At 42.7% G+C, this 21190-nt stretch overlaps 1 protein-coding gene and 1 long non-coding RNA gene across 4 annotated transcripts in view; one reads left to right on the top strand and one right to left on the bottom strand.

Moving 5' to 3' along the window:
* LOC309333509 (actin-binding protein WASF3-like) overlaps positions 1–21190 on the top strand; it is a 75082-nt gene that overhangs the window by 1317 nt on the left and 52575 nt on the right. The gene's annotated exons all lie outside the window — the stretch shown is intronic.
* Positions 8075–12132, bottom strand: LOC309333629. Its single transcript, XR_014152616.1, has 2 exons — positions 11392–12132; positions 8075–11075 (listed from the first exon to the last, which is right to left on the bottom strand). It is a non-coding gene; the product is annotated as an uncharacterized lncRNA (long non-coding RNA).

Here is a 21190-nt window from a genome sequence, read left to right as displayed (position 1 = left end):
GAGCACTCGGGGGCATTCTTGTGACTGCAGTTCTGTGACTTGGATTTGCTTCTTGTGGGCTGTCAGATGCTGTGGTTTGCGTGGGTATGCCATTGGGTGAGAAAGTATAATAATAATAATAATAATAATAATAATAATAATAATAATGGCTGATAACATTAAGGTTCACAATAAGAAGGAATGAGAATATTAGACACATGATTCTGTGGATGAGTTGCCTGGGAATTCTCCAACTGATTTAGCAATTTGAAAGCAACTGACTTCAAATTCCAGTACCTGGACAGGATGTCTTCACTCCTATAAATTATTGCTCCTTCCTACCCTGGCATCCTCTGTTCCTTGGTGATTTAAATATATTGTATACTGTATCTTGAGAAGCTGGGAAGACTTAGCTTGGGCAGCCCATTGGAGAGGTTAGCACATGAACACAGTCTCCTAGTCAGCTTGAGGCCTATCTCAGGAGTCAATGTATACTGAGGCTGTTGCCCATCTCTGCACCTGCAAGCCAGCAGTGGCGTAGCATGGGTTGCTAGCACCAGGGGTGGGCAAGCCGCTGACGATGACGCAGTTCCCCCCAACAGAGCCAAGTGGGGCCGCATTGCATAGCCTGCCCATGCAGGGGGGAGCCCGGCTAGCCAATACAGCCCTTGGCAGGTGAATCCTCCCTCTGACGCTCGTGGAGAAGACTGCTGGGCTGGGGTGGCCCCTTGTCTACATCTGTCTATTCACACCCACTCACCGTGGGCCTGAGCTGCTCTTCCACCTTCACCAGGGCAGGATGGGGATCCCTGTGGAAGCTGGCACCTGTGTGGGGGCACCTGGTTGTGTCCCCTCATAATTGTGCACCCAGGGCCATGCCCCCGCCGGCTCCCACTATGCTACACCACTGCAGGCCATCATGGGCTAGTTTGCTGCTCCAGGTGAAAATTAGTTTTGCTTCCCCTTCCCCAGTCTTTTACATTTTCTTGAATTTTTTGTACTTGTACAGTAGTTGTGATTAACATACAGTGAGCAAAAGTGATATGATAAAAACTTTTAATGGAAGACACAAGTTCTCCCTTCTTTTGTTGGCTTTGGGAGAAAGCAATTCTCCCCCGCCCTTGCACCTGACTTAAACTTGACATGTGGGATCCATGACCAGATATCACAATATTTTTGTCTGTATTTTAAGGCTGTCACAGGGAGCTCTAGATTTGACTGAGGTGGTGCAGCTGGGAAAAGCATAAGAAGAGCTTGCTGAATCAGACCAATGGCCCATCTATTCCAGCATCCTGTTCTCATGGCGGCCAACCAGATGCCTGTGGGAAACCCACAAGCAGGATTTGGGTACAAGAGCCCTCTCCTCTCCTGTGGTTTGTAGCAACTGGTATTCAGAAGCATTATTGCCTCCAACTGTGGAGACAGAGCATAGTCATCAAGTCTAATAGCCACTAATAGCCTTATCCTTCATGAATTTTTCTAATCCTCTTTTAAAGCCATTGGGGTTAGTGGTCATCACTGCCTCCTGTGGAAAACAGGATACTGTTTCTCCCGCCTTTTTCTTCTTTTTTTCAATTTAAGACCTAATCTGTGCTATATATTTAAAGCAGTACTGTACCACTTTAAATAATTATTCCTTTCCCCAAAGAAGCATGGGAAGTGTAGTTTGTTTATGGTGCTGTGAGTTGTTGTTTGTTGTTGTTTAGTCGTTTAGTCGTGCCCGACTCTTCATGACCTCATGGACCAGAGCACGCCAGGCACTTCTGTCTTCCACAGCCTCCCGCAGTTTGGTCAAACTCATGCTGGTAGTTTCTAGAATGCCATCCAACCATCTCGTCCTCAGTCATCCCCTTCTCCTTGTGCCCTCCATCTTTCCCAACATCAGGGTCTTTTCCAGGGAGTCTTCTCTTCTCATGAGGTGGCCAAAGTACTGGAGCCTCAGCTTCACGATCTGTCCTTCCAGTGAGCACTCAGGGCTGATTTCCTTAAGAATGGAGAGGTTTGATCTTCTTGCAGTCCATGGGACTCTCAAGAGTCTCCTCCAGCACCATAATTCAAAAGCATCAATTCTTCGGCGATCAGCCTTCTTTATGGTCCAGCTCTCACTTCCCTACGACACTACTGGGAGTTGTTAGGAGATCCCTATTCCCCACACAGAGCTATGATTCCAAGTTTTCATAGGCAGAGGTGCCACCTTCTCCAGAGGACTGAGAGGGCACACTGACGTTCTGATGTTAGAATGTCACACGCATGACATTGCATGATGTCAAGACATTGCACGTGGAGCCCTCTGAACATTGAGGGGGCCTAGCCTCCTCAATATATATATATATATATATATATATATATATATATGGCGGGGGGTGGGTTTCCAAAGTGCCATGGCCCCTAGGAGCCTGCACCCTTGTCCATGGGAAACAGGACTTTGGGAACTACTTTGTTAAACTACTTTGGGAATCATACCTCAGTGAGGGTAATGGAGACCTCACAGTTCCCTTTAACAAAATACAGTTCTCAGATTCTTTGGTGTAAGAGAGCTTTAAATGTATAGCAGTTAATCCTATAGGGGAAAATGCCCCTGTATTTTTTCCCTTTGAGGATCTAACTGCAATTTGAAAAGCCCAAAAATCTTTTTTTTTTTTTTTAAGGCTGGGATTTTTGTTTTTTATTAAATTGCAGGGCGGGATGGTGGTGGATTCAATTTCTCTGCCTCTTTTTCAAGGTGCTTTATAGTTTCTTTATGCTTTTAAAGGGCGCAAGATGGAGTTTATCACTGTGAGGTAGCTATGGCGGGTGGGCAGTGTGTATGTCTTCCTGTCACACATTTCTCCAGCTCTTTGCAGCCTCTCTAGCTGCTGTGCTTCCTGATCTCCAAAAACCCCATAGGATAAATTAGCTCATGAGTTGGAGCTGGGCATATTTATCCTGAAGAAGAAAAGACTGAGAGGAGATATGATAGCCATCTTCACATATCTGAAAGGCTGTCATATAGAAGATGGAATAAACTTGTTCTCTGCTGGTCCAGAGGGGTGGACCCAAAACCAATGGATTCAAATGACAACAAGATTCCAAATACAGTGGTACCTTGGTTTACGAACTTAATCCTTCCCAGAAGTCCATTCTTAAACCAAAGCATTCTTAAACCAAGGTGTGCTTTCCCATAGCAGCGGGGGACTCAATTTACACTCAACAGGAAGTGGAATGTGTTTTGCTTCCAAGGCAAAGTTCACAAACCAAAACACCTACTTCCGGTTTTGCAGCATTCTTAATCCTAGTTGTTCATAAACTAAGCTGTTCTTAAACCAAAGTACCACTGTAAACACTAGGAAGAACTTTCCAATGGTCAACAGTAGAATGGGCTGCCTCAGAATGTGGTGGACATTCTTCATTGGATTTTTTAAACAAAGGTTGGATGGCCATCTGTCAGGGATTATTTAGCAGGGATTGGACAAAATTCACCTTGGGGAGCCTTCCAAGTCTACAATTCTGTGAATCTGTGTCTTCCTTTATTTTAATGGAAGTGTAGGAAGACTGTGTTTTTTATGTGTGATTACTGAGCACCTGAATTCAGTGCACTCATTCTTCCTTTTATCTTTTAGAAAAAATCTCCTTGCACTGATTCCTGTAACAATTCCACTTTTTGAAAAATGTATGTAGCATTGTTAGGTGTACTCAACGGAGACAACCAAGGATTGTTGAATAAACATGTAATTGGTCACTTATTAAGGACAGCAAGAACAATGATGGCCAGAAACTAGAAAGAAGCAAATATTTTTAATTGTACAAACATGGTATAACGTGATTTGGGAGATAGCACTTTATCAAAATCTGACACAAATTGTTCCCATGCCTAGAGGGCAAAAAGAGATAAAGACTTTTGTGGTGGGCTGGTAGCCATTCATAGAGCACATGAACAAAGTCCCTACAGGACAGACTGTACCTGTTGCATTCTGTAATAGATGGTCTTGACACCAGCAACTTTTGGACTCTCCACTTCAATGCTTACAATAACTTTACTACTATTCTTTGGAGCTTCAGGTTTGTAATGAGGAAGAGGAGTGGGATGCTTAGTTTGTCCTTTCTCTCTTTTAAACAAAAAAACCCCCAATAAATTGTTGTCAGGAGCAGGGTAGGCAGCATCCCTAATGCCTGCACTTAAAGAAAAGCCTTTTTGAGGATGTCACAGGGCTGTCAGGAAACCTGGGCACTCAGAAAGGCTGCAGGGTGCAGATCACTGGCTGGATGATTTGGTTTGACCCTTTGTGTTGGGTGTGTGTTGGGGAGAGGGGTTGAGGACTCTGTGATCCCCCTGCAGGAATTCAACCAAAGGCAGCCCCTCCCATCCTGCCTGTTGGGCTGAGCTTCTGCTGAGCAGGGCTACAGTGAACATACTGTGCATAATAGCATAGTTGTTTCATGAGATTATGGGGATGGAGCCAATGCCACAAGTAGTGATTTCTAGGCCCTGGGGCTGGCAGCCAATTTTCTGGCCTCTTTCATCCCCTGGGAAGCAGCACCAAGCCGAGTTAAGGATAATTGTGGGTCCTGCTGCTGAATTTGTTCAAGTCCCTGCTGCTCAGCTGGTCTAATCCTGCTCTGCAGCTAAGGCACAAAAATAAGTTTGTGGCCAGTCTTTGATAGTAAAGGCCTTGATGCGTCTTTCTACCATCAGGCTGCAGACTGTTTCCCTTTCTGGTCTGCTGTCTTTACTAAGACCCCAAGTAGGCAATCATTGCTAATTTGACATTATTTTAGTTGATGGTGTACAAGTGTGTCCCCAGAACCACACTTTGTGCTCCTGGTTGGGCTCACAGGTGGGTTTAAGACTTGGTGCCCCAAATTTATGATCGGAGGGAGCTATCTTAATCAAACCTACTGGTCCGGACAGCCCTCTACATTTATAAATACCAGAAGATGGAGTATTGCTTTGCTGGGTGCATACAGAGTCCATCAAGTCCAGCATCCCATTTCCAGCTGTGGTCAGCCAGATGCCACATAGTAATAGCCCATCCCTATATGCTGCCTCTGAACCTGGATGTCATACGAACTTAAGCTGGTGGCCATAATACCTTGTGACACTGAATGCCTTAAATCTTGTTAAACTATGGAACAAGGTGGTAGTGAAGGCCACCAACTTGGGTGGCTTTAAAAGAGGATTAGACAAATGCATGAGGACAAGGCTCTCAATGGCTACCAGCCATGATGGCTATGTTCTCCTTCCAATGTTGGAGATAATATGCCAGTTGCTGGGAATCACAAGTGGGGAGAATGGCTTCTGTGTTGAACCAAAGTGTTGAACCAAAGGTGAGCTGTTCCAGAAGCTTTGCTAACATCACAATTCAAAGTGTTGGTGCTGACCTTTAAAGCCCTAAATGACCTCGGCCCAGTATACCTGAAGGGGCATCTCTACCCCCATCGTTCAGCCCAGACACTGAGGTCCAGGTTCGAGGGCCTTCTGGCAGTTCCCTCACTGCGAAAAGTGTGGTTACAGCGAACCAGACAGAGGGCCTTCTTGGTAGTGGCACCCACCCTATGGAATGCCCTCCCATCAGATGTCAAGGAAATAAACAACTATCTGACTTCTGGAAGACATCTGAAGGCAGCCCTGTTTAGGGAAGTTTTTAATGTTTGATGCTTTATCATGTTTTTAATATTCTGTTGGGAGCTGTCCAGAGTGGCTGGGGAAACCTAGTCAGATGGGCGGGGTATAAATAAATAAATAAATATTCAAGATAACCCAACAATTAATTGGTATCGGTTGCAGCAATGAGCTCATTTGTTTCGATATACGTTAATTGGTTTGCTTTGATGTTATCCTTATCTGCAGAATTGGGGTGCTGGTCTGTGAGCCCAGAAAGGGGAGCTATCTGTAAGCGTTGGGTATTTGCCACCTATGCCCTCATCTAGTGAGATGAAATGATGTACAGTATGCTGTATAAAGAATCTATGCACTTTTACATAAGAAGTTTACATAAGAAATAAGAAGGATGGAGAAATGAGGCAGCTTCAGGAGTTGCACAAAATGAAGAGAAGCGCTGTGGGTGGCCTACCTGTGCTCTAAAGTAGGCCTCACCAAACTGGTGCCTTCCAGCTGTTTTGGACTACAACTCCCATGAGTCTTGGCTACCATGACAGTGCTGGCTAGAACTGGTGGGAGTGGCAGTCCAGATAACCAGGGGCCATCAGGTTGGTGAAGGCTGCTCTAAACAATTCATAATTTTAGGAGATTCTATCATTTTGCACTCTTCTCCTTTCCTCTTTTATATTGTTGTGATTGCATTATTTATTGTAGATCTTGCCTGATAAGCTGCCCCTCCCAAAGAGGTGCAACAATACAGAGCCAGCCTTAAATTACTAGCCATTTACTCATGCAAGGGACTTTCCCTGCCTGCCTCTGCCCCTTGGCGCTCAGCCAGATGTAATCATTCTGAATGTGCTGCTTCCATTAGCTCATCACTGCACTCATGCAGGAATAATGTAATCCCTTTGCCATCTCAGTGCGTTTTCCCATTGCTATGGCTTCGCAGCACCCCAAATGCAAGTAGAAATCTGATCTTAAATGACCCCTTCAGCTTGCCTTTGGGGAGGTTTGAGGAGATTTCTGACATCCCTGGTGGCTCATCCAAAACAATGTATTCTGTTGATTTTGGTGAAAGAGGAGCAGGAAAGGCCTCAGTTTGTGTGCTTGGCACTCCCCTTGAAAAGAAGCAGACTTAAAATGTGTTTGTGGTGATGCTGGTCCTGTTGTGGAGGTGGGGATGATTAACAAAATCAGTCCTTCTGGCTAACTGGGAATGTCCCCTCACTCACCCAAGTTTAGGATATTCCACCATTCTTCAGCAGAGTTTCTCTTTCATTGAGAAAAATAAGTGGTTCATGTAAATCTAAACTAAGCTTTAATAATACTGTAAAGGAAACTAACAAAATATAGTGGTACCTCGGGTTAAGAACTTAATTCGTTCCGGAGGTCCGTTCTTAACCTGAGGTACCACTTTAACTAATGGGGCTTCCCGCTGCTGCTGCGCCGCCGCCACGCGATTTCAGTTTTTATCCTGAGGTAAAGGTCTTAACACGAGGTACTATTTCTGGGTTAGCAGAGTCTGTAACCTGAAGCATCTGTAACCTGAAGTGTCTGTAACCCAAGGTACCACTGTAGCATAATGAGAGAAACTAAATACAGTACAACCACTTGAGGCAAGTCTGAGACAAGAAGCAAGAAGAGGCAGTTGCTCCCTCTTAACCAGGGGTTGGTAAGGCTTACCGGCCATGGGCCAGATCACTCCTGTGGAGATTGTCCATGGGCCAGACCAGCGCAGCATGACACTGGAAATCGCATCTGTGCATGTCCGTGGCGCCGGAAATCGCTTCTGCGCATGCCCAGACACTGAAAATCGTGCCTGCACAGAAGCAATTGTTGGCATCTGGGCATGTGCAGAAGTGATTTCTGGTATCTGTGTGTGTGCAGACGCAATTTCTGGTGCTGCTCGATGAGTCCCCGTGCCACGCCGGTTTAGCGCAGCACGTGAGGGACTCGCCAAGCAGGCGGCTTGGTTCGGGGGCGGCTCCTGGGCCAGTAAAACGGTCTTCGTGAGCTGGATCCGGCCCATGGACTGCACATTGCCGACCCCCTGCTCTTAACTGACATTCTTAACGGAATACAGTGGTACCTCAGGTTACATACACTTCAGGTTACAGACCCTGCTAACCAGAAATAGTGCTTCAGGTTAAGAACTTTGCTTCAGGATGAGAACAGAAATCAGGCTCCGGTGGCGCGGCAGCAGCAGGAGGCCCCATTAGCTAAAGTGGTGCTTCAGGTTAAGAACAGTTTCAGGTTAAGTACGGACCTCCGGAACGAATTAACTACTTAATCTGAGGTACCACAGTACAGACTGAAGGGAGGGGCTGATTCCAGAGCAAAACACACAAGCTACGTACCAAACATTCTACTGATCAAATTAGGCCCCAGGTACTATTTCTGGGTTAGTGGACTCTGTAACCTGAAGCGTATGTAACCCGAGGTACCACTGTATACATAATATACAGTGTAAATTGTTACATTAATAAAACTCCCGTTTTCCATTCTGTATCTATCTCATTCTATTATTGTGACTTCCCTCCACCACAGCACGACAACCGTTGATATATCTTGAACTTGTCATTGTGTTATATATATTAGTTACTTTGGCCCCAGAACAATCTTACAATAATTTTTCCACTCCTTTATGAACTTAGTCCATGCAAATCAATAAATTTGTTTTGGAACGATGTCTTGTCATATATTCTTCTAAACAGTTCCATTCCTTCTTAAGTTTTTGATTTGACTGAATTCTAATGGCTGCTGTCATTTTAGCCAACTCTATGAATTCACATAATTTGTTAAACCAATCCTCTACTGAGGGGACATTGCCCCCTTTCCAATTTTTTGCTATCATCAACCTGGCAGCAGGTTGTTTGAACCCTGAGACCTTACCAAATTCCGTCATTTTTTCTAAGATTTTTGGAATACTTTCTTCTGGCTATTCCACCATTAATATTAAATCGTCCGCGAAAGCTTTCAGTTTAAAGGATTCCCCCCCCCCATGTTATTCCTTGAATTCCTTGATCTTTTCTTATATCCAGTGTAAGTATTTTTAGGAGTATAATAAACAGTAAGAGGGAAAGTGGACAACTCTGCCTGGTCCCTTTTTCTATTTGGAAAGACTCCGTCATTTCACTATTAATTATCAGATTGCCTTTCTGTTTTTCATAGATTGCCCTTATTCCTCTAGTAAAATGGTCTCCCATTGCTATTAAAGAACTTCCAGGAAGCATTGTTGAACACCTTCTCTACATCCACTAGCATAAAGGCTGCTTTCTTTCCTGGGTTTAAGTCTAGATATTCAATTACATTAATCAACATTCTCATATAATTTTTCATTTGTCTATATGGCAAGAATCTGGCCTGATCTTCATTAATAATATCTTTGAATACTTTTTTTAATCTATTGGTCAGAATTCCTGCATACAGTTTATAATCATTATTAAGCAATGAGATTGGTCAATAGTTGTTAACAGATTCTTGAGTTGTTCCTTGCTTAGGTATCAACACTATGTTAGCTGCTTGCTAAGTCGCTGGTATTCTTTCATCTTCCAAGATCTTGTTCATAAGTATCTTCAGCGGTAAGACTAACACCTCTTCTAGTCTTTTATAATGTATTGCTGGCAGACCATCTGGTCCCGGGGATTTTCCAATATTGGCCTTTGAGATAGCTTGGTGTAGTTCCATCATAGATATAGGTGATTTGAATTGTCCAATTTTGTCTTTTACCACCTTTGGGATTTCCTTTCCCTGGAGATATTTTATTATGTCTTGTTCTTCTTTTGTTTGTTTTTTTAAATATTTTTATTGGTTTTTCCATGTATTCATCTTCTAACAATATTTCTCTAACAATTTTCTACATTTCCCCCCTCCCCTGGAGTTCCCTCATATTCCCATTTTGTTTTATTTCCATATTACTCACCCTGCATGTTGTTTCCTAATTTTCCCCCATACATATAATCTTACTTTTTGTTATATACAATTGTGTTTGTTTATTCAAACCCTGCCAGTGAGTCCAATTCTTTATGTTGCTTCTTCATATATGCTGTAAATGGTTCCCATTCTCTTTTAAAGTCTTTATTATCCTTTTCATGTAATTTATCTGTTAATTTTGCCAGTATTGCATATTCCATAAGTTTCCCTTTCCATTGTTCTTTCGTTGGTATTTCTTTTGTCTTCCAAGCTTGTGCTATGTCCTGTTCTTCTTCTATATCTGCCTTGCATAATTTTTTTAAATATCTTACAAAACACTTGCTTATTTCTTCTGGCTTATCTATTATCTTCTCTTCTCTGTTTCTCTTTAAAATTGTTCAGATTAGGAACACGTGCACAAGATTGCTCTCCTTCTCTGAAATACACTATGCTTCTCACTTTCACTTCTCTCTTGCCTTTGGATTAAGAATTCTGTAACTTTTGTGCCCCTTCTCAAAGCCAACAAATATTCCTAACTCAGTCCTGGTGATAAGTTTGGTATGTCTTTGTGCTGTCACGTATGCAAAAACTTTAGATCCAAAGACTCTGACTGATGTTCGGTACTCTTCCAAACCAAAGTTCAAATGCTGTTTTATTTGTAGCTTTTGTTGGAAGTCTGTTCTGCAAATATGTTGCTGTCATCACTGCCTCATCCCAATATTCAATGATAAATTAGACTCCGTAAATATATATCTGACCAGCTCTATCAGAGAGCGATTCTTTCTCTCCTCCGCAGCATTTTGTTCTGGAGTAAATGGGGTAATGTGCAAATGTTTAATACCACTTTCATCTAGATAAGATTTGATGTGGTGTGACATGCCCTCACCACCATTGTTTGAAAGTATTGCTCATGGCTTTCTCCCAAATTGGCTTTCAACACTTGCAATAAACATCTTCAATTTCTCTGCAGTTTCTGATTTTTCCTTTAAAAGATAAGTTGTGCAGTTTTGCAAATAATCGACAATATACTTTAATACATACTTACTTTTCCCATGAGATCAGTTGAATTTATATCAGTATAAATAAGTTGCAAAGGTTCTGTTGAACTTTTCTGGCTTTGCTTGGGGATAGAAGGTCTTGTTCCCCAACAAACAACTTTCACATATTTCACCCTTCAGGTCAACTTTACAAGGTTTAATTTCCATTTCCCTCACCAAACCTTTCTTTGGCAGGTCTGCAATAATCCTGAAGTCTCTATGCCCAAACCTTATGTGCCACAGGTTGCACTTGAATTCTTCTTGACCATATTCTTCTTGACCTGTATCTAGCACAAAGACTCCATTACTTTCAAAACCTTGTGTGTATAAAAGTCCATCTTTGGTAATTACACATCTGTTGTGATTAAAATTTACATTAAAACCACGTTTGGTCAGGGTTGACACACTCAGCAAACTGTTAATTCTGGCAAGTAAACTACACCTCTCACTTCATTGCAAACTGTTTTTCTGCCTGAACACATTTGAGCGAACCTGTTCCTTTTCCTTGCACAGAAATTTTGTGGCCATTTGCAACTGTAACTGTCTCTGATGAGTTTTCATTTAACTCTCTGAAAAAAAAAGCGCATCACGTGTTATGTGCAATGAAGCTCCCAAATCAATTAACCAACCAGAAGAGTTACTGTTAATAGTATCAATTTTCCTATAACTTGAGATTGCTAGATAGTTCTGATGAACTGTAAAAGCATTTTTGGTTTGCTTTCTGTCACTACGCTGGAACTTTTTTTATTAGTAACACTTTGTTTTGTACAATTCCTTGCAAAATGTTCTATTTCCCACACAAAAAGCATATAGATTTGTCTCTTTTGGCCACAGCTTGAAAAGCAGCCTTATTTTTAAATATATACGTATCAGTAAATACTTAACGTTTCACACTCTGCTGCCTTTTCAGCTCTCCTAGCAGTCTCCTCTTTAAGTCTTGATACAACATATTTCATATCAAGTTTATCTTTAGTCTCCTGCACGTATCAAAAACTGTAACTTTCAGGCAAACTTGACAGAATTAAAATCACTTCTTCAAATTCCTTGCCTATAATATCTAAATGATCCATCAACTCTGTCACTTGACTTAGATGCTTTTCTAAATCTCCATTTGCTTTCTATTTTAAATTAAACAGCTTTCTTGAAAAATACAGTCTCTCATTCAGAGTGTTTCTCTCATACAACTCTTTCAGACCTTGCCACAACTCTTTGGCAGTCTTAACATTTCTTATGTGGTGTAAGTCACTGTCACTCACATAAATTGTAATTTCTGTCCTTGCCTTTATGTCCTGCTTTTCCCACTTTACTTTTTCTGCCTCTTCTGCTGATGCAGATTTTATGTCCAGAAAAGATAGTTACTTGAAGTGAGAACAGGAACAGGAGGCTCTAGGGCTTTTGTAGCTTTTATATACATGGTCATATTATTATTACTCTCTCTCTCTCTGCCAGACTGGACCCATAACCCAATTGTTGTGGAGGTGGGGGATGATTAACAAAATTAATCCTCCTGTCAGACTGGAAATATCCCCTCACTCACCCAAGTTTAGGATATTCCATGCCTTTCCTCAGCAGAGTTTCCTATTCTTTGAGGGAAATAAGTGGCTCATGTAAATGTAAACTAAGCTTTAACATACAATATGAGGCAAGTCTGAGGCAAGAAGAGGCAGTTGGTCCCTCTTAACTGACATTCTTAACGGAACACAGACTGAAGGGAGGGGCTGATTCCGGAGAAAAACACACAAGCCCCGCCCACCACATACCAAACACTCTACTGTAGGCATGTCCAACTCCCAAGAGACTGTGATCTACTCCCAGTTTTTAAAACCTGGCAGTGATCTATCTATTGTCATTGGAGGGAGGAGGAGCATGTATGGGGCATGGCCCAGAGTTATTGAATATTTTTTTGCGGAGGATTGCCCAGAGCTGTTGAGCCCAGAGTTGTTGAGCTTTTTGGGGGTAGGATTGCCCAGAGTTCTTCAGCTTTTATTTGTTAATTTTCAGTAAACTTTCTTTAATCCCATGATCAATAAGGGTCCCGTGATCTACCAGGGTCAGCCAGGGATCTACCGGTAGATCACGATCTACTGGTTGGACGTGCCTGCTCTACTGATCAAATTAGGCCCCGGGGGAGTTTCTTACAAAGCAGGTTCTCCTTCATGGAGAGCACGTATTGCGGTGGGAGCAACTATGACATCCCCTGTTGCTGGGCAGGTTAGTTTGGATGGCCACGAATTTGACTGGGCACCCCCAGTGTTGCTGGGGAAAATGAATGGTTGCAATTTTATTTGATGGATGGGGGTGCTATATAGGTTCCTGTGCGCAGCGTTTAGCTTCCACTGCCTCCCGCAGTTTGGTCAAACTCATGTTTGTAGCTTCGAGAACACTGTCCATCCATCTAGTCCTCTGTCGTCCCCTTCTCCTTGTGCCCTCCATCTTTCCCAACATCAGGGTCTTTTCCAGGGAGTCTTCTCTTCTCATGAGGTGGCCAAAGTATTGGAGCCTCAGCTTCACGATCTGGCCTTCTAGTGAGCACTCAGGGCTGATTTCCTTAAGAATGGATAGGTTTGGTCTTCTTGCAGTCCATGGGACTCTCAAGAGTCTCCTCCAGCACCATAATTCAAAAGCATCGATCAGCCTTCTTTACGGTCCAGCTCTCACTTCCATACATCACTACTGGGAAAACCATAGCTTTAACTATATGGACCTTTGTTGGCAAGGTGATGTCTCTGCTTTTTAGGATGCTGTCTAGGTTTGTCATTGCTCTTCTCCCAGGAAGCAGGCATCTTTTAATTTTGTGACTGCTATCACCATCTGCAGTGATCATGGAGCCCAAGAAAGTAAAATCTCTCACTGCCTCCATTTCTTCCCCTTCTATTTGCCAGAAGGTGATGGGACCATCCTCCCTTTAATTAGGGTTTGTTTGCGCTGACCTTGCTATGCCTGTCATGGGGTCGTCTGCTTTTGAGCAGGGGCCTGGTAGGAATTTTACCATTTGGCTGATTGGCTGGGGCCACTTGGGATTGCCTACTGCGTAGCAAATTGTCACAACTTGTAAGGTTGCTGTTAGGCATTGGTTAATTTTTTGGTTGGTGGAGAGGATGAGGTTGGCTGTGCCTGCCCCTCCAATGCTGCTGCTGCTGCTGCAAGGGTATTCTGTTAAAGGAATCCAGGGGCTCGCCATGCTTTTGTCCGTATCCCTGACAAAGGACTAGGGCCACGCAAGAGCCCTGGGGAGCATTTGGGGAGAGGTGTGAGCCTGGCACCCAGCTTTATTCTCTCCCCAAAATTGTTTGCCCTTACTGACTTCCACATGGGTGTGGTTGTCAGTTCTTTTCCTCCCTCCAAGTGGGACAGATAGTCGCTAACCAATGCCTAAGCAACTACTCACATACTGTAATTCAATAAAGTTGTGGCCAAAATTATGCCAAAAACCCAAGCAAAAATGAACTGTGTTTTTATTCAGGGGTGTCTTGGGGATCCTTGACAGGCAAGTGCTAGGCTGCATATGTCTTAAAGAAGGAGAGAGATGGTGAACTCAGTGCATGTGGTCACCTTAAAAAAGGTAAAGGACCCCTGACAGTTAGGTCCAGCTGCAGACGACTCTGGGGTTGCGTCGCTCATCTCGTTTTACAGGCCGAGGGAACCAGCGTTTGTCTGCAGACAGTTTCAGGCAGGGCTTTATTTCAGAAGGAACTCACCAGAACTCAGTACCAGCCCCTCTCAGGTGGGCACCATTGCCATTATAAGAGAACAAGGGAGGTGTTCATGGTTAATTCTGGCATCTCTTTTTCTAGAAAAATACTACTACCCTTATCCTTTTGTGCCCAGAAGGTCACTGTGCTGTGCAGGAGAGTTTCTCCTCAATGTTCCCAAAATATCAGGAGCCCCACTCCACAGTCACTCAGAGCAGGGCTTTCCATGTGGCTGCCCCTTTTTGATGGAACAATGTTACTTTCAAGCAGTTGGTAGAACGTTAGATTCTTAATTTCAGAGTCATGGGTTTGGGCTCCACCTTGGGCATGTCGGGGGGTTGTGCTAGATGACCCATGTAGTCCCTGCCAACTCTACAGTGCTATGATTCTAAGATATGACAGGCACCCACAATCTGTACTTTCTCGAAACAATTGAAAACATGTTTGTTTCAACAAGTTTTTCCTGCTGGGTGAAATATCTTTTAGGTGTTCATCTTGTATTGTTCTTAAAACTAATTCAGTTGTTTTTATGGTATGTTTGCAAATCACCTTGAGGCCTATGTAAAATGTGGTAATTTCTTTTTTAAAAAACCTAAATATTATTAATAATATTTATTTATTTATTTAATAAAACATTACACACTGCTTGATTGTAAAACAACCTCCTGAAAGTTTTTTTACAGAAAAGATAAAGCAATAATATTAGCAATAAGAAAAATTAATCATAATAGTTTAAAACTTTCATAATATCAAAATAACAATAGACTAAAAAACAGATTAAAATTTGCACCAAATTCACACTTCTCTGACTTTTGCAATGCAGTTCTCCAGCCAAGTTATGTGTACCAATGCATATACTGTACTAGGGTAAATTTTGAACCATTTAGAGAAAATTGCATGGTGAAATAATTTTGTAAAAATGTGTATATTAGCATAAAGGTAAAGGGACCCCTGACCATTAGGTCCAGTCGTGACCGACTCTGGGGTTGCGGTGCTCATCTCTCTTTACTGGCCAAGGGAGCCAGCGTACAGCTTCCAGGTCATGTGGCCAGCATGACTAAGCCGCTTCTGGCGAACCAGAGCAGCACACGGAAACACCGTTTACCTTCCCGCCAGAGCAGTACCTATTTATCTCCTTGCACTTTGACGTGCTTTCGAACTGCTAGGTTGGCAGGAGCAGGGACCGATCAACAGGAGCTCACCCTGTTGTGGGGATTCGAACCGCCAACCTTCTGATCAGCAAGTCCTAGGCTCTGTGGTTTAACCCACAGCGCCACCCGTATATTAGCATACATTCGCCCTAAAATGCAGATTAATTTTCACAAGGACTTAAAAAACAACAACCGCAAACTGAAGTGGAATTGTGGAGAACTGAACTTATAATTGGGAAAATGGTAACTACAGTGGTACCTCGGGTTACAGACGCTTCAGGTTACAGACACTGCTAACCCAGAAATAGTACCTCGGGTTAAGAACTTTGCTTCAGGATAAGAACAGAAATCGTGTGGCAGCGGTGCAGCAGCAGCAGGAGGCCCCATTAGTTAAAGTGGTGCTTCAGGTTAAGAACAGTTTCAGGTTAAGAACGGACCTCCGGAACGAATTAAGTTCTTAACCTGAGGTACCACTGTAGAGAGAAATTAAAACTGACAGATTTAACCATCCCTTCTCCGGAGGAACCAGTAGACAGCCTGGGTATGGAGTTATGTTGGAGCCTGAAAAGCTATGCTAGTATCCTCCACCATATTATTTTGCAATGCCCAGGAGTATCTGTTGGGGGCTCAGTAAAAAATGGGATCTGGTGATGAGGAAATATATTAAACTGTAAAGGAATCAAGTCCTCCTCTTTCTTTAAATTCTCCTAATAAGTCTTGCTTGGCATTTAAAGTTTACAGAAACCTTCCCCAATCCGGTGTCTAGGTGTTTTGGATTACACATTCCCAGCCAGCATGGCCAATGGTCAAGAATTATAAGAACAGGGATTAATTCAAAACATGTGGTAGGGAAAGATTTAAGCGTGGGGGGGGGGGGAGTTACAAAATAAAGAAATAGAATGTGAGTTGAAATGGCATCACTGGAAAAAAAAGAATGGGGAACCTTTGGCTCTCCAAATGCTGCTCCCATTATCCCTGGCCATTGGGCATGCTTGCTGGAGTTGTGGTTCAGCAATTCCCAGAGGACCAGAGGTTATGCATATCTGCTGCAGAATTTCAACTTCAATTTTAAAAGCATGCAGGTCTTTGTTGGAGTCATTCTAGGCATTTAACAGCCCATGGAAATGCAGGAGCTCACTGTATTGTGAAATAAATAAATAAAATTAAAAATTGTCCAGTAGTACCTTAGAGACCAACTAATTTTGTTCTGGGTATAAGCTTTCATGTGCATTCACACTTCTTCAGAATCATTGTATTGTGTTGGGGAAAGCGTATCTCAGAAAGGAGCATGCTCTGATGCCAGTGCCAGGCATGTTTGCTCTCGCTCTTTCTCTTTCTCTCTTCCCCCACCCTTCAGACTTAACATGTGCATTGAGTTGGACTGAGCAAACAGATTCATCTCCCAGAACAGAAACAGCTTGGGGAGGTCAGTGGATCTGACAGAGCTGAGATTCCAAAGAGGTTTGATGGATGCATTTTTGGAAACAGAAAAATGCCACTGGAGGAAGTGACCATATGCTGCTAGACAAGAGACATCTCCCCCTCCGCACTAAGTGGGGAGGCTCTGCCTTTATGGGAGAATTGCAGAGACTGACCTGGCCTGCATCCCAAGTGTTTAGAAAGAGTGAGCTATGGATTCCTACTCATGATGTAACACCCTTTAATATTTCTTGTAAACCACTTAGAGGCTTCACTACAATCAAGCAGCATACAATTTTTGTTAAATAAATAAACAAATAAGAAATCTATTTGGCTCCAATTTCTTTACGATCTATTATTACCTGATATCAGTTCCACAAAATCAGTGGTCTCTTGAATAGTCCCCAAATTTCTATTAATAAATTTGTTTCATTTGCATATATTGAAACATAGGGATAATGCCACATTTATTCTTTGATTTTTCTGTATGCTTTTTACCAATCAATCCCCAAACATGTCTTGAAGTTTTGTAAGACTGTAAGAGGCCCAACACTACCTGGAGAAGCTCTGTGGACGGCACAATAAGGATGCAATGGAGGCAGCAAAGTAGGCCTTCTTTGCTGCCTTCATTGCCACTAGGCAGGCTTGACTAGTGTTCGATTGTGTTCCCAGCTTGTTTCCTCACCCTAATCTCTGGAGTATACCAGGGAACCAAATGGGCTCTATGAAGCGGGAGAGAGTGCTCAGGGGCATTCATTTCAATGGCCTGAACCTTTGGATGTTCCAGAGGCCAGCTAAGTAAAGGACAGGAGATTGTGAACAGGCAACAGAACAGATACTGGTATTCAGAGATATACTGCTTCCTACAGTGGAGGTACAGCATAGCCATTGTGGTTGATAGCCTTGATGTACCATGAATTTGTCTAATCCTATAAAAATGAATGTCTGCTTAATAAGAACCTTCCAGTGTTTGGAAGCTGGTTGCACAGTCAAGTGCACCAGTCACTTAAAATCTGCAAGTGTGTGCTCCTTGAGTGGGCTCATTGTGCAAGACGAAAGAGGCGCTGGAATTCCTCAGTCTTTTGTACCACCCAGATTCTCAGCTGCCATCACAGCCGGCAATAAATTAGAGCCATTCCAATAGCCATTTTAGTTTTCAGCCAGTTAAAATTTATTGCCACACAAGTGGAAAGTAAAATGCTGCAGCAGCTTTCTCCTCGGAAAAAATATGTACAGTATTTTTATTCGCATGCATGCATTTCCCAACTTTGTTTCATCATTGAAGTGAAGCAGGTCTATGCAGACTGTAGGTTTGGTTATTAGAAACAGCAGAAATATGCAGGGTGAACATATGTAACTTGAATATATGTAATAGTCTGAGTTTAAGGCAGTTCCCTGTGTTCCTATGATAGACCATTGGCTTGTCATTCCTGTCCTAGACAGAAGCAGGGGACAAACAAGGGCAGGCTCTGTCATGGACTGTGGCCACTCCTACTGCCTTCCTGTGCTGCATTACAGCACTATCCCCATCTCAGTAAATCAGAGGCAAATTCATGCCAAGGCATCAAAAATGTTTGTGTGTGTGCATGCACAGATCTGAGGCATGTATCCTTTCAGGCTCAGCTTACAATGCAAATACTAAAAAGACCAGCCAACATTAACTGATGACAACTCAGGCCAATGGTCTTTCTTGCTTAGTACTATTTGTAAAACAAAGGACTACTTCACACAGAACAGAGATAAACTATGGCAGTAGCTCCCACAGGGGGCAGTGATGACCACTTGCTTGGATAGCCTTAAAAGACAGTTAAACAGATTTGTGGAGGAGAGGGCTACTGATGGTCACTAGCGATGATGTCTTTGCTCTGCCTCCACAGTTGGAGGCAATAATGCTTCTGAATACCAGTTGCTAGAAAGCACAGAACAGGAGATGGCTCTTGTGATTGGGTCCTGTTTACAGGTTTCCTACAGGCATCTGGATGGCCACTGTGTGACAAGATGTTAGACCACATTGGTCATTCTCCTGATTCTCCAGAAACTTCTTAAGTTCCCCAGGTCCCTTTAAATGGAGCTGTTGAAGCAAATCATGTGCTCTATGACTGAGCTCTAACAGTGCACCCATAGGACATTTACTATTTTCAGAAACATTTTTGCTTCTGTGTGAACCATAGTAGTTCCATAGCCTTGCTCAGCTGCTTTTCCTAGGCTCTGCTAGTCTCTAGGCTAAAAGACGAGAGAGTATAATTTAGCTAAGCTGTTTCATTGCACTCTCATGATGGAATGTACTGAATGGAATCTCTCTCTCTTACTCCCCTTTCTCTCATGCAGCAGCCAAAGTCTTGAACAAGATGACTGCTCATCAAAATACCATTTTGTCCTGACACAATTTTTTATGTTCTGCTCTACTCATTGTCTTTCCAACTTGTTTTCTCTCCTGCATAAGGAACCATTGGATGCCTTATGCATAGTCACCTACTCTGAACCATAGGCACAATGGAGGGCTTGTGGGAGTGGTTGTATGCAGGGATACCAAACAAGTCAACATATACTACTTGGAAGGAAGGGCTTCTGCTCTAGGTCATGTTTGTCAGATTTATCGAGGAAGGGAACCTAGCTCAGTTATAGTGCATTGCATACAGAAGATCCCACATGCCCACAACTGATCTCCAGTTTTCAGCATTTATGGAGGTAGTAATGGGGAGGAAGTACTAACCAACACCACACATTGCAAATATATAACACCAAGCACTACCCATAGGTGTGTATAGGAAACACTCGTTCATATGACTGAAAGTGTTTATGTGTAGACAGAGGTGCACAAATGCACAGTGGTGGCTGGTGAACATTGGGACTGGCAGGGTGAAAGGCACAGAGCCCAACAGTAGGTGGAGCTGCAGCCATTGAAAGGTAGAGCCAACTAGCTGCAGCTTTGTCTCCCAATCTCCTACCCACTGATTTCTGCAAGGACAAGACAAAGGGGTAGGAGACTGACAGCCAGTGCTACTCCTTGGACAGTTTGCAAGTAAGAAGGCAGGCAGGTGGAGGCTGGCTGAAGGCAAACTTAGGTTGGGGACAGCGCCCCATTTGCCCAAATGATTTAGCCTCCACTACAAATACACAGAAACAGTGGCCCACATATGCATGAATGCCCTAGTGTGGACACAACCTAGATGGTCCTTTGATCTGATCTAGAAGGTTCCTTCATATTCTCTTATGTCCATCTGCTGGTATTCATAAGCTAGAGCATAGCCATCATGGCTAGTAGCCATTGATAGTCTTAGTGGCCATGAATTTGTCCAGTCCTCTACTGAAGCCATCCAAGTTTAATAACAAAATGCCTTTGCACACATGATTAAGTAAACCCATCAGTGATTTCATGCATTTATTTAATTAATTGTGAGACTGAATTACTTAATTGCTTTTGGAGATGCTTAATTCTCCTGGCTGCCTTAATTATACAACTTACAGTGAGAACGTTCAGTCCCTGCAGAATGTTTAGTTGTTCTGCATTCCCCTAAAACACCATTTTGTGTAATAAAACTGCATGTTTGGTGTGTCTTTCAGGATCTGCTCATTTTTCCTTTTCAGAGTTTTGGACTTTCATGGTTTTAACTCTTCAGGCTGTGATTTCCAGAGGCTGGGTTCATAGCAAACACAGGTGTCACCATCCATGTGTTTGCTGGACCTGATAGGAGCAGTATACAAAGCATCTGGGGGCTCAAGATGAGGGAAGGCTGGTCTAGACAATGCATAGGCATGTCTTAGATGACACACTGGCATCCCATCCTCTGTTATTAATAATAATTACATATATATTCCACCTTTCTTCTAAGGAGCTAAAGGTGGCATGCACAGTTTTCCCTCTCCCAAATGTTATCCTTACAATTGTGTAACAGGAGCAATGGTCCCAAAATACCAGAAAGTGTCTGGAATAGTGGTAATACTGAAACCAGGTAAAGATTCAGAGACTCCAGAATCATTTCACACATTGGGCAGGATACTAAAATATTTACTGGTATTTTAGCTAACAGATTGGCAAATATATTACCTAGTATAATCCATACAAATCAAGCAGGTTTTGTTAAGCTTGGACATATATCAGATCCTGTACAGAAGATGTCAAACGCAGTATATTATTGGAAACTGTCAAGGAATCCACGTGTGATTGCTTCGTTAGATGTTCATAAAACCTTTGATAAAATATGTTGAAGTTATTTGTATCTACTCTTCTCTAAAATTAACTTTGATGATAGTTTTATGTTCGCATTTCAACATTTATATACTAATAGCAAGGCAGTTGTTTGGGGTAATGGACAGGACTCTTCCACATTAGATGTACATAGAGGTTCTAAGCAAAGCTGCCCTCTATCACTGCTACTTGTCATGTTAGCAATAGAACCACTTGCAAACACTCTTCAAAAT

The sequence above is a fragment of the Podarcis erhardii genome (assembly GCF_964252035.2).
Source record: "Podarcis erhardii genome assembly, chromosome: Z".
NCBI classification, from domain to species: domain Eukaryota; kingdom Metazoa; phylum Chordata; class Lepidosauria; order Squamata; family Lacertidae; genus Podarcis; species Podarcis erhardii.
The sequence above is the reverse complement of the archived record's forward strand: the minus strand, read 5'-3'. Positions and strand labels throughout refer to the sequence as shown.